Source organism: Hippopotamus amphibius, chromosome 6 (assembly GCF_030028045.1).
Source record: "Hippopotamus amphibius kiboko isolate mHipAmp2 chromosome 6, mHipAmp2.hap2, whole genome shotgun sequence".
NCBI classification, from domain to species: domain Eukaryota; kingdom Metazoa; phylum Chordata; class Mammalia; order Artiodactyla; family Hippopotamidae; genus Hippopotamus; species Hippopotamus amphibius.
The window spans coordinates 20,776,204-20,790,763 of record NC_080191.1 but is presented as its reverse complement, the minus strand read 5'-3'; the positions used below and the strand labels follow the sequence as shown (position 1 = coordinate 20,790,763).

Here is a 14,560-nt window from a genome sequence, read left to right as displayed (position 1 = left end):
AAAAAAATAAAGTAGCTGTAGACAGGGAAGGGAAGGATGGACCAGAGGATTATTTAATTACAGTAAGTCCCCTACATATGAACCTTCAAGTTGTGAACTATCAAAGATACGAACGTGCATCTGGTTCCAGCAAGGAACCAGAACCTGTGCCATCAATGTCAGGCATGAGTGAAATTGCAGCTTGCCCTCCGTCTCCTATTGCTGATGGTCTTTCAGCTTTACCATCTCCCACCTCTTCTCCCTCCTCCAGTCAGTAACTCTTCTTGCCTCTTCACTCAATGCCCTCCCCTGTATGCGGGCTGTTGTACTATACTACTGTACTCCTCAAGGTACTGTATTGTAATATTAAAAATGTTTTATATTTTGTGTTTGTTTTTTATGTATTATTTGTGTGAAAAGTATTATAAACCTATTAGAGTATAGCACTATATAGCCAATTGTGTTAGTTGGGTACCTAGGCTAACTTTGTTGGACTTATGAACAAATCGGGCTTACGAATGTGCTCTCTGAATGGAGCTTGTTTGTATGTAGGGGAGTTACTGTATAATCTCTGCTATGTTATTTTTTTAACAGTATAAATATATTATTTTAATACAAAATTAAACTAAATTTAAAAATACTGTACATCCACTAGAATGGCTAAAATTAAGAACACTGATTACACCATTGTTGGTAAGGGTATGGTGTAACTGGTGCTGGTGGAAGCATAAAATGGTACAGCTACTTTGGTAAAAAGTTTGGCTGTTTCTGATGAATTTATACACACACCTGTTGTATGACTCAGCAATTCCATTTCTTTGTATATATATCCAAGAAAAATTAATGCATATACCCACAGAAAACTTGTAAAGAATGTTCATAGCAGCTTTATTCATAATAACCCCAAAGAGGAAACAATCCAAACGCCCATCAATAGAATGGATAAACAATTTATGGTATACCTATAGGAAAAATTACTACTCAACTCTAAAAAAGAAGACAGATACACTCACTGACATGGATGAATCTTACAAACATTAAGTTGAGCAAAAGAAGCCAGACTCAAAAGAATACATATGGGCATGATCTCATTTACATGAAATTCAAGAACAACAGAAATCTCTACTGTGATAAAATCAGAATAGTTTCCTGGAGTTGGGGGAAGGGTTGAGTGCAAAGGGGCACATAGGAATTTAAAGGGATGATGGAAATGTTCTGTCTTCATGTGTGAGTTTGTCAAAATTCAAGCTAATCACTTAAGTTTTATGCATTTTACTGTATATAAATTTTACCTTAATAAAGCACTAGTGGTATAAAAAATACAAAATAAAAACTAGAGAGCTTGGTGCATCAAAGCAATGAGAGCAGTCTAATATGGTTGGCTTGAGGGGAAGTGTTGGGAGTAGAAATGTTAGTGTTAGCCTGGAGCCAACTTGAATGACTTTGTAAATTACCAAGGATTATCCTAAGAACATCAGGAAGCCATTGCAGGTTTATTAAGTTTGAATTTTAGGAACATCTTTGCCTTCTGAGTGGATTGGAGAGGTGCAAGAATGGATGTAGGAACACCTGTTACAAAGTTTCTGCTGAAGCCAAAATGAAAGATGATGGTAGTTTGTATTAGATTGTAACAGAGGGGTTGGAGGAAGGAGACATTTAGTGATGGTGAATGAGAGAGAAGGTAAGATTGACCACAGTGTTTCTCTCTTGATCAGCTAGGTAGATGATGGCACAATTTACTGAACAAAAGAGCATAGTTGGGCAGGAAAGGGTCGTTAGGTAAAGATGGTGAACCGAATTTCACAGACTTGATTGCTTAATTGTTTTGGGAAAGATATAGGAAATCATATAATAGTAATATTATAATAAATAGAATACTGTAAAATTTCAAGGAATTATTACAATATAATTATTGTATATTTCTTTCTGTTCAAGCTATTCATTACCCCTTCTGTTTTCTCTTTATGAAGAGCTAGATGATTTGCCATTCATAGCCTATGCACAGTACAACTACTGAACATTGGATAATTTACACAAATAGGAAAGAGAAAGTTGGGTGATTTTATTTGAGACTGGTTTTCATTGCAACTCTCCATATTTAATTTTAATAGCCAACCATTAGTATTGAAACCAGCCAACCATAAGGTATTGAAATAAGCAGTTTTAGACTCCTTCATGGAAGTCTTCAAAGGGGCCAGTGCTTTTATACTCTTTTCTAAAAATTGAGATATAATTCATATACCATAAAATTCATCTTTTTATAGTGTACAATTCATTGGTTCACACAGTTGTGCAATGGTCACTACTGTCTAATTCTAGAACATTTTTATCACCCCAGAAAGAAACTTTGTACCCAGTAGCAGTCATTTCCTTTTCCCCCTTCCCCTCAGCCCCTGGCCACCAGTAATCTGCTTTCTGCCTTTATGCATTTTCCTATATTCTTTTTTTTTTTAATTTTTATTGGCTTATAGTTGATTTAGAATGTTGTGTTAGTTTCAGGTATACAGCAAAGTGAATCGGTTATCCTATATTCTTTTTATATTAGCTGTCTCCAACATTATCACAGCTGGTTATTGTATAATCCAGAGATTCTCAAACTTTATGGGCCTACGTATTACCTGGGGATCCTGTTAAAATGCAGATTCTCATTCAGTAGGCTTAGGGTGGAACCTGATATTCTGAACATCCAACAATCTCAAAGAATTCTTATGCTCCTGGTCCAAAGTTGTCACTTTGAGTAGTAAGGCTCAGAGTGTCTCCGAATTGGAAGAAATTTAACTATAAATGTAAGCGAATTATTAAATAGCAGTTGGCTGGAATCTAGGGGAAATATTCTAATCTATTGAGTTCACTTAGTAGTGTTTCTTTGTCAGTTATCTTTGAAAGTGATTTATCCCTACATCCTGACTGTCTGCATGTATGAGACAGCTTTATTATGGGCTTATTTGTACCCATAATTCGGTTAATAAAATCAGATATTTAAGAAAGCTTAATTAGAACTTGTTTTACAAGTATGAACTCTCTTCTTGTTTAAACATCTTCTGATACTCAGCTCTAACTTCTTTTTGAAAGATTTCTTACAAATTTCATATTAGTAGATTATTGACAAACTCAAATTAAGTTCTCTATCCATCCCATTATGGGTATACTTGGGCTTCCTTGTACTGTCTTTGGGTTGACTAGGTTTGCCAGGAAGTAAAACAACTATAATTGCTTCCTCCTTTGGTAAGTTAGCCAGGTTAAGCTGAATATAGAAAAACATTTTGAGAATTCATTAAGATTCTTCCCTAATCCCCAATTAATTGGGGTATAGTAAATCCTATGAAGGGACCTTGGATTTGGTTGTTGACTCCTAATGAAGTCAGAAATAGCAGCATAGTTACCCATAGCAGAGCTCATGTTATACTAGCACAGAGCCCTGCTCCACATCAACAGAAGCCTGTTTCCCTGGCTATTTAGTTCCAGGACAACCACCTCTTTATTTCTGGGACCCAGTTAGTAACCCTGCTATGTGGGTTAACCCAGTGGATTAATATCTCCAAATTAAAAGAAACTCTGGTTAAATATTTTTTGCCATTACTCTTTATCTTAGTGTAAAAGTATCTTAATATCTATCTGCTTAGTCTGAGTAGACATTTAAAATAATCAACAAATATTTATTTAATCCTGTAGGCAATGGTTTGAGGGAGGCAAATTCAGCTAATGGTAAATAGGATGAGTTTTTGTATTTGAGAGATTGAGGTTCCTGTCCTAGCTCTTAATACTTAATGGCCCTGTGATCTTGGATAAATTACTAATCTCTTCATCTGTAAAGATAGGGATAATAGTATTATTTATCTAATAGGGATTTGGGAGATCAAATGAGCTAATGTGTGGAAAGATTTAGTGTAGTGTCTAGTGTATAGGGTTCATTAAATATTTGATTCTATCATTATTATTCATTTAGTAAGTGTATTTTGGCTATTCTATGTGCTAGGCCCTGTTGGGGAAGATAGTTAATAAACAAATGTTTACACAAACAAGTATTTGCACAATTTGGCAAGAGCTAAGGGAAAGCACATGGCAGAATAACAAGAGAATGTCAACTGCAGTAGGGCATCAAGGAGGATTTCCCCAAGGAAGTAATGCTTGTGCAGGGATTTGAAGGATGAGTAAGCACTGACTAGGCAGAGTAGAGGGAACATTGTGTACAAGCATGAGGTAGCATGGCACATTTGAGAGTACAGAGGATGCCAGTGTGCCTGGAATTGACAAGTGAGGATGAAAATGACCCAAGAGAGAAAGCTTCCTTAACAGGGCCAGCACTTGGAACTGTGTAGGCTATGTGAAAGATTTGGGGCATGATCAGATTTGTTTGTTTGTTTAAAAAATATTTATTTATTTATTTGGCTGTGCTAGGTTTTCGTTGCAGCACACGGGATCTTCATTGCGGCATGCGGAATCTTTAGTTGCGGCATACAGGATCTAGTTCCCTGACTGGGAATCGAACCCAGGCTCCCTGCATTGGGAGCATGGAGTCTTACCCACTGGACCACCAGGGAAGTCCCCAGATTTGTTTTTTTAAATTACTACTCTCATCTAGTGTCAATAGATGAGAGTGGAGATGAGGAAGAAGATATAGGGAGGGTAGTTAGAAAATTATTGCAGAAGTCCAGCCTAGGGGAGATAGAAAGAAGTGGAAAAAATTTGAGAGGTATTTCTGAGGTCAAACTGATAGAAATTGATGAGTTGCATGTGGGCAGTGAGGAAGAGGTAGGTGGCAAGAATTTCTAGATTTCTCTGGCTCTAGCAGCTAATAGATTGTGATGGCTCTTTTTGAGAGGGGAATCCTAGAAGAGAGCTAGGTTGGAGAGGGGAGGGAATGGATTTTTCTAACACGTTGAGTTTGAGATGCCTAGAGACATCTAAGAGGAGGAGGAGAGAGAGGAGACAGTGATGATCTGGATGGTGAAGGTGATTGTACAATAGATTGTACAAATTATATGGTTCTTTCCCTCACAGAGCTTGTTTGTTGGCTGGGTGGCTGAGACAAATTTTCAAATGTAATTAGTACTACAATGATGTGAATGAATACATTCTGAAAGAATAGTACAGTAAGTGGAGTGAGACCACTTTGGACAGGTGTTCTCAAAGTTTCATAGATAAGAAAATAGTTAAGGTGGGCTTTAAAGGATGAGTAGTGAGGAGGGGAGAGGAAAGCATTATAACAATAAGTGGGAAAAAAAGGTAGTCAGTGGGTCAGAAGGGAATGGCAAAGGTCTGGGTGGTTATTTACTTTTATAGAACAATTTAGTACTTGTCACAGCTCCACCAAGAATCTTTTGTACCTAATTTGACTTTTATAACGTGTTTTGATATCCCTCATGAGAAGTTTTCTTAAATAACATAATTCTATCTTATATGGTTTTGCTTTTCCTAATTATTAAACAGTTCATATTATTTAAACTCCATATTATATTGTTGACCTATAATATAGTTTTTAATACTGTTCAGATATGCAGTGGTTATCTTTTGCAGCTTGATATTTTAAGTAAAAAAAATGGCATTCAATTTAATTTATATGAGAGTACCTTGTAGACTTTATGAAATTATGCAGATACAAATTGATATTGTTATGAACCCTTCCATATATTCCATTTGTCACTCTTCAGAACCTAGAAGTAAATCTTCTCTGCTTTATAGCAAAAGGACCATAATCAGTGGACTTTTTTCTCCTAAATCTGTGTCTGACCCTGGGGTCTGAAGAGCCCAATTCTCTGTAGGTAAGGTTCATTTTGGAAATAGTTAGTGCTCTTCTTTCCCACCCAAGTATGGTGTATTTGCTGTAAACAAAAATATAGTCGTTTATTATTACAGATAAACTTTAGCCACCAGTTTAAAGTATTTTTCTAAATTACCCAATTAAGATAAGGTTTAAGGGAAAAAAATTAGGTATCTGTAATTAAGTATGGAACATTTTGAGGCCTTACCTCTTTTAATTGATTCCCTCTTCCCCATTTTCTCCAGGCTTGAGTTGAAAGAAGACATTAATTTTGATTCTAAGGGCTTTCCAGGATTATGAGTGGGGACAGTGCCTCACTCACATCAGAATCCTTTCTTTTCTTTAACTCTTGAGAAGAACCTCATCACATCTATTTATTCTTCCTCAAAAACAGCTGGTATTAATTTGCCCTTGCTAATACTCTCCTGTTAGCTCCTGAAGTATCTCCTAATACTTTCCCTCTAAAGTACAGAATGAAAGAAGCGTGTGAAGCTCTGTCGCAGCATGATTATAATGGTTGTATTGTGAAATATTAGAATTATCTTTTCCCCCCTCTCTTTTCTTTACCTCATTGTTCTTTGAAGCTACTGGTGTTTGTTTTTTTTTTTAAATATATTTTATTATTATTATTATTATTTTTTGGCACACAGGCTTAGTTGCTCCGCGGCATGTGGGATCTTCCTGGAGCAGGGATCGAACCCACGTCCTCTGCATTGGCAGGCGGATTCTTAACCACTGCGCCACCTAGGAAGCCCCGCTACTGGTGTTTTAAAATGATATTAAAATATTGTTCCCATAGCAACACCCTACCGATTTCTTATGGCAAATACTACATCTTTTACAAGTTGGGTTGAGAAAGAGAAATGCTTTCTGAAAGAGTTTATTTATAAAATCAAGCCAACAGAACATAACTTTTATTTTTTAAAAAGCCTTTTAAGCAGACTGTAACAAAGGATTTTACACATTGATGTAAAGTGAGCTTCCCAGTGAGTTTCTTGCTTATGTAAAAGTTCGTTTTTGAATTTGTATTGTCAATATTTTTTCCCTCATAATTAGACTTGAACAGTTTAAATAAAAAATTTAAATCCTGCCAAATTTCAGTTAAGTAATTCTTGTTTTATTTAAATATAATACCTGTATCCAGAAGTTTATAGGCTGCTTATGAGACTGTTAGAGCAAGCCCATAATACCCTTATAATGACGTTCTAACCTCTTAGGCTGCAGGGTGGGTCTTGTTCAGGGTCTGTCCCTCTGATTTATTTATTTATTAATTATTTATTTATTTGGTCTATCAATTTTGTAAAAATCAGTGTCAAGATATTTTAAATCTTTTTACATTTAAATAACCCTAACCCTAATCTATTTTAAGCTGCTTCTTACCATCACTATTACAATACTATTAGTCTTTAGTAATATTCAGTTTCATCTCAGCATTTAATTCATTATTTTTTCAAGAGGGTTTGGGAAAAACATTATACTTATAATTAAACTTATTCCATGTTTTCCTCCTCTGTTTACTTTTAGTTTTCTCCTTCTAAATTTGGTTTAATTTCTATTAACTCAAGACTTTTTGGCTTTTTCAGTATTCTAAAAGCACAAACTAATTCTATATATTCTAGTTTGGCTACCATTCTCTTTCATTTCCATTCTCTTGCTGTTTTTGAAAGCTACGGATCCATAAAAAATCCTTTGAGGCTATCATAGAGTATATTTTATGGAGATTATATTTAATGTACTTTAATTACTGGCTCTTTCAATAAATTCCAGAGGCTGGAGATACAATAGTGAAAAGACACAGACAGCAATAATTCTGTCCTAACATAGTTTACTTAGTGGATGGATATCAGCTGGAGATTTAACTCTTTTGAATGCTTTTGTCAAGACCCTTTGCGTTTGCTTACTTGGCTCTCTTCATCTCTATATTCACAGTGTCATTTTCAAAGACTCCACTGGCTGATCCCATCCTCATCTCTGTATAGTTTAGAATTCTAGGTGATTGTGTATATTTCATTTTCCAGCTAGATGCCTGTATATTAATATTTCCTGATGTTGCTGGATAGTTTCATATTTAATTCAGGCAGAGAAACCAAAAATGAAACATCTAGCTATATGTCTTCTCTAATCTATTTGAAAGGAGTCTTTTATGTAATAGTTCAAGATTTACCCAACATGATTTTCAAATCTTACTAATTTTTTGCTCAAAAAGTGTTTCATCTTTAGCTTTTCCAATTTTATTTTTACTGCCTTTGTCTAAACCTGTGTCATCTCTTTGTGCCTAAGCTGTAGCAGTAGTATTCTTTTCTGTTCTTGCCTCTCTACTGCCCTATCCTAAACATAGCCACTGAATTAATATTCTTAAACTATAAATATGATTGTATCACTCCTCTGCTCCAGAATGTTTCCAGCTAGAATGAGAACCATTACACTAAGAATTGGTGAGGAAGGGGTGGTAGGCAACCCATCCTTGGTGTCCCTTGGAGGATCAGTGGGCAGTGGGCAGTCATACATTTTCACCTCTCACAAGGTTATGTACTTGTTTTGCTGATATGTGTTTTTTCTTATTTCTTTCCAGATACTGGAATAGATAAAAGGGATCTTCTGAATAATAGTGCTAGAGAGGTTATTTCAGAACCAGTTTCTGTTGCCTTGGGTCAGTGATTGCACTTTAGTAAGATTTCATGTACTTTGTTGCATTTATAATGGCTAGTTTTATATTATTTGTTTTTAAAACTGTTTTGTTTAGAATGTATATTTTCCAGTCTCTTAGCTTTTGCAATAAATGATTACCATCAAATGTTGACTACATATAAAAGACATATTAGGAGTTATTGAACTTTGTTAATCATTATCTCTAAATAATGGGAAGATAATATTTTTCTAATACTCAGCAGGGGAAAATATCACAATTTATATGAGCAATTTAGCTAGCATATGAGCCAGTGGCCATGACTTTGTTCATATAATTTCTGTGGGACTTATTTAAGAGTTGAAGTATAGGAAATCCCTTGGTGGTCCAGTGGTTAGGACTCAGTGCTTTCACTGCTGAGAGCATGGGTTCAATCCCTGGTCGGGGAACTAAGATCCTGCAAGCCATGCAGTGTGGCCAAAAAAAAAAAGGGAGGGGGTATAAAAAAAAGAGTATAACAGATCTTTAGTGGCCATTGTGAAAATCAGGAGTTGCTAGTATAAATTTGATTTAATTATTTAAAAATTTTCGTGGTAGACCCAAGAGAAAGCCCATATATAATTTTATCGCATTTAATTTTGTCAGTCTTTTGAAGGAATGTAGGGAGACTAACTTTGTTTAGGCTAAAAAACACACCATGTTAGAAATGGGATTAACTTTGCCCCCTGAGATAACTATTCCAGTTAGTATTGCTACTTAACACCCATTCCAGAACTTAGTGGCATAAAAACCCCTTTTATTATGTACATGGATTCTGTGAGTTGGGGACCCCCACAGGGCAAAGTAGGGATGGGTTTCTCAGGTGTATGATGGCTTGGGTTTCAGTTGGGAAGACTTGACTGAGATCAACTGCTGGGGGCTGGAATAATTTTTGTTGTTGTTTTTTGGTTTTTTTGGCTGTGAGTCATCTGGGATCTTATTTCCAAACCAGGGATGGAACCCGCCTCCCCTGCAGTGGAAGCGTGGAGTTTTAACCATTGGACTGCCAGGGAAGTCCTGGGCTGGAATAATTTGAATAATTATTTGATAGTTTGAAGACGTGTTCAACACCATGTCTGGCACCTGGGCTGGGAGAACTTGAAGAGGCTAGGACTATTGACCACAGCGGCCTTGCTTCTGCGAGACATGATGGCCTCAAAAGCGATGCATTGTCACTTTCACTCACTGCATTGGTGGTTATAAGTGAGTCATATGCCCACCCAGATAGATGTCACCTCTTTCTGGGAGAGTGACAAGTTCTAGAAGAGCACGTAGTACCAGAGATACTGTCGTGGCCATCTTTGGAAAATACATTCTGCCACAATAGTCAAGTGCAGTACTTGCCAGTATTTCTTTTAGTTTCAAATCCATATTTTATGACTTTAAAGATAAGAGATCAGGAATTCCTTACCTGTATCAATGAATGGAGTTTAGGACTTCAGGAGTTTGTGAACTGAAGGTTGAAAACAATTAAAAAGAAAAAATGGTTTTAAAAAATTTATTTTTTATTGCTTTGAAAATTGCCTTTTTAAAGCTTTTCTTCCCCTTAAAAGTCAAAACTGTTTAGGTAATTTTTTCCCTTCCCTTACTTTCTACAAGTACAGGGTTCATGGATCATTAGTGTATCCATTTAGCTTACCTGCAGCTTTCATTGCTGCTGTGTGTAGGAGACTGTATTGAACAGTTTTACATTGATAAGAATCAATGAAAATTTACTATGTTATCTGTATTTATGAAGGTCTAGTTTAAATGGAAAAAAAACCTACAATAAATAAAAAGAAAAGAAAAGAAAGTAGGACAAAACTTACATGTCTTTTGGTCTTACTCTTAAAAGATTGAGGGTGCAGGGATACAGAGCTGTGCTTTTTCTTTCAGTCTGGCAAGGTTCTTGCTAACGGAAGCCGGAAGCCGAAGAGGCCCCTATGTCTGCCCAATAGAAAACTTACTGGACAGTGTGAAATTGTTTTGAGAAGAAGGTGGCTTAATTTGAAAAGGCTGAAACCTTACCTAAATTTGTATTTGCCCCAACACAAAAGCCTTATCTTACAAAATCTTGTAAGCTAAAGTAGCAGTAAGATTGGAGAGCCCTGGGTGAAGCTCTCTGAACTCTGGATGGTTTGTGAACAGGAGCTGAACAGTGAGTGCCTCTTCTAGAATCATGGACATTTTTTCCTCGTAGTCCCTCAAACAAGGTTTTAAAAGACTCAGCAGTACACTATTTTCTTTCAGTATGTAACCGAATGAATTCTGATGATACTTAATGAAGCTAGTTTCTCTTTTTTGTCCTTTAAGTGCGTGCTGATGCCATCAAGAATTCTTGTTTTGTGAACTCATTTTGGAAAATGGAAAGACCATTGAGAGATAAAACAGTGAAAAGTGGCTTGCCATCAAAGCTGATGGAGTACCTGGTAACACATCTGGTTTTGCTGTTTTGGTGAAGGAAGATGCTCCATAGGTCTCTGTGAATCATTGCTTTTACATTAGCATCAGAGACTCTGCCAAAGATCCTGAAAGAAGTCTTGTCCGGTATCTTGAAAGTCACACTTTATCCCGGTCAGGGCCTTGAATTGCTGCCTTGTCAAGAGCTTCTTTTGAGAAATGGTAGTGGAATATAAGGTTGTTTTCTATTTCAGAGAAGTTCATTGATTCTCCAAAGAACAAGTCTCAAAGCACTGGGGAATTCTGATTCCATTTGGTGCGACATAGCTTCATGAATCAGGATTTTTGGAACGCTTGTTATCTGTCGAATTGTTAAAACCACTGGCATGTTAAAAAACAATTCTGCTTACTATTCTAGCTCTTTATTCCTGAAAAACAGTAACACTCTTCTAATTGAAACTGATTTTTGTGGGATTATAATTTTAAAAAATTTTATTGAGGTATAGTTGATGTACAATATTATATAAATTTCAGGTGTACAATATATACTGATTCAAAAATTTTAAAGTGGAATTATTTTTAATTCTTTTAAATTTAATATCCTTTCTAATCTAAGGATCCTTTTTGAGTTGAGAGAATTTAATCTGTTTACATAATATGCTTATTTGTATATTTAGATTTATTTCTGTCTTATTCTCATGTTTTCTATGTCCCATGCTTTGATTTTTTCCCCTTTCTTTTCTGACTTCTGAAGTATGGATTGAGTTTTCCTTATTTCCTTTTTTTCTAAACTTCTTATTTGGAAATAACTTATATTCTTTCTAATTTGGTGATTATAATTACTCTTGCATTTTTAGATACATATTTGACTTAAATTCTCAAGTTTCTCCAGCTTCCTCCAAGTAGTACAAGGACTTTAGAACTCTTTAACTCAACTCTCTCCCTCCTGTTGTTTCTATTATTTTAGTTCTACCTTTTTAAAAAATTTAACCATTCCCCCCCACCCCCCTTTGTATATTTTTAGTTTCTTTACAGTCAGGCTTGTTTAGATTTACTTACATAATGCTTCTTTTGTGTGCACACTTTATTGAGGTATATTTTTAGTGTTTTTTTCATCAAGGGCTTGTTTAACGACAATTTTTTTTTTTTAGTCTTTGACCCAAGGTGTCTATTTTGTCCTCACTTTTGAAATAGAATTTAGCTGGATATAGAATTAGAAGTTAGTTTTTCAGCACTTTGAAGATTTCTGCATGGTCCTCTGGCCTTGGTTACTGCTGATGTGATGTCTGCTGTCAGTGTAATAGTCTTGCCTTTCTAGGTAATCTGTTTTCTCTCTGATTTTAAGGTTTCTCTTTGCCTTTGATGTGTTCTACACTGTGTATACTGTACAACACAAGGCTCAGGACATACAGCAAACTTCTTACTGCTTTGCCAGGCTAGTGGATAGAGTTTTTCTAGTCCTCTTTTCACCAACTTCTCACTGTTGTTCTTCCTAGGCTCTGGGCTTGTGGAGGAGGCTCCTTCCAGTGCCTCAGACTTATACACCTAAGACATCATCTTCTATTTTTGAGTGGGAATTTAGAACCCCAGCTTTTACAGCCTGTATCTAGGTCTCAAATCCCTGTGGGCTTTTCATATCAGCTCATTCTTTTGGCTCTGATTCAGTTTTTCTCTTTCTTCCTGGCACCTGGTAATCTTCACATTCACCATTTAAAATGTGTTCAACAGGAAGAATCAAAAAATAAGAGTCTTGAAAACAACAGTTATTTTCTAATGGAATCAAAGACTTTTGAAACAAGATTTAGTTCTCTATCTCAAATTTCCAGAGTGCTATTGTAAATGTTAGTTGAAGTGTCTAATATGTGCAGAGCTCTAAATATCTTACTGATTGATTGACTGTCTGCTTTATTCCACCAAAGGATTTAAAGTGCTGTTCTGAGAAATGCGTAGCTTTTGTGAAGTGATACACCTGAGCCCCTGTTTTCTGTTTAACTCGAGGAGTCTGTCAAAGCCTGCTATTATCCTAGGCATGTCTGACTAAATATTCTAGAAAGATTATTTGATACTTCTTTAAATGAATCTTTCTGTAGGAAGACTGTTTGCCATGTCAGGTGATGTTTCTCACAGTGTGGTTCCTGAATCCTCGGCACCAGTGTTACCTTGGATCACATAGTGCACACTGTTCCCATGTCATTCATTAGATATTCTTCTTTGTCATGATTTTCAAATTAAAGTTTGATAAAGTGCTTGAACTCATAAGTGGTCCAGTGATGGATACTTTTTATAAGTAGATGAAGTATGAGTTTTATGGCTTGCTTTTTTTTTTTTATACACAGAGTGCTTATTAATTCTATGGTATAATATGTTAAATACTCTGATAAAAATAATATGTTGGTAAATTTGTAATCACAAATTTACTTTAGTATTGTTTATATTTTTAAAAAATTCTTAAAAGTTAAGTGTTGGATGTGGAATTAAGGAAATTTTACATCTGTAAATTAATTACCTTATGTGTATTTTTCATTATCTGCCTATCCCAAGCTCAGAAGAGAAATTACAGTATTATTTATGTAACTCCACTTAATGGTCCCCATGGATTAAAAACACAATCAGCATTGTTACGCTTCCTTCCATAGAGAAAATGTATGCTCTCTTAATAAATGTAATGTGCTTTTGTTCATGAAGAATGTCACTGCGTAGTGCCAACTATTTTAGGATGCGAAAATAGAAATATTTACAATCCAAAAATACTTTAAAATTATTCTTATGAAAGAAAGATGTTCCATTGTTTTTGGTCTATTACTTAATCATATAAAAATGCTGTGAAAAGCAGACTGCGTGACATTTCAAGGTTCAGAGATTTGATGATCATTTAAATAAAATTTTTGCCAAGGAGCTGAACACACAAAATGAATGACAGCACCATTGTAAAGACATTAAAGATTCATTAGACTTTTAATTAATTAAGTACTTAAAGCTTACACAGTGCCTTGTATATAAGAATGTTCAAAAAATGTTGCCTGAGTTTAAATGACCAAGTTAATTTTGACCCTGTTAACCTACTAACATAATGGGTTTTTTTTTTTTATCTTAGTTGTTTTATTTATTTTTTAAATTTATTTTTATTTTATTTTTTATTCTTTTGGCTGTGTTTTGGGTCTTTGTTGCAGGGGCTACTCATTGCAGTGCTTGGGCTTCTCAGTGCGGTGGCTTCTCTTGTTGAGGAGCATGGGCTCTAGGCACGCCGGCTTCAGTAGTTGCAGCACGCGGGCTCAGTAGTTGCAACACGTGGGCTCTAGGGCACAGGTTCAGTCCTAGTAACATAATGTTGACTCTCACTTAGTAAGCTACTATTAGATAAGTTAGATATTGTGAAATCAAAGCCGCAGTGAGATGCCATTTCACATTCACTAGAATGATAGCAACAATAATAATAATAAAAGGAAAATAATGACTGTTGGTGAAGATGAGGAGGTTGGAACCCTCATACACTGCTTGTGGGAATGTAAAATAGTGTAGATGCTGTGAAAAATATTTTGGTGGTTCTTCAAAAAGTTAAATCTAGAATCACCATACAACCCAGCAATTCCACTTCTACATATATCCCCAAGAGAACTGAAAACAGGTGTTCAAACAAAAACTTGTACACAAATGTTTATAATAGCATTACTCATAATAGCCAAAATGTGGAAACAGCTCACAATCTACCAGCTGATGAATGGATAAACAAAATGTGGTTTATATGTATATTGAATATTCACCTGTGAGAAGGAATG

The 14,560-nt window shown here is 35.5% G+C and overlaps 1 protein-coding gene and 1 non-coding gene across 8 annotated transcripts in view; one reads left to right on the top strand and one right to left on the bottom strand.

Annotated features, from left to right (window-relative positions):
• Window positions 1-14,560, top strand: part of CDK19 (cyclin dependent kinase 19) — a 166,828-nt gene that overhangs the window by 73,397 nt on the left and 78,871 nt on the right. The window lies entirely within an intron of this gene.
• Window positions 4,448-4,520, bottom strand: TRNAW-CCA (transfer RNA tryptophan (anticodon CCA)). Its single transcript has one exon. It is a non-coding gene; the product is annotated as a tRNA-Trp (tRNA).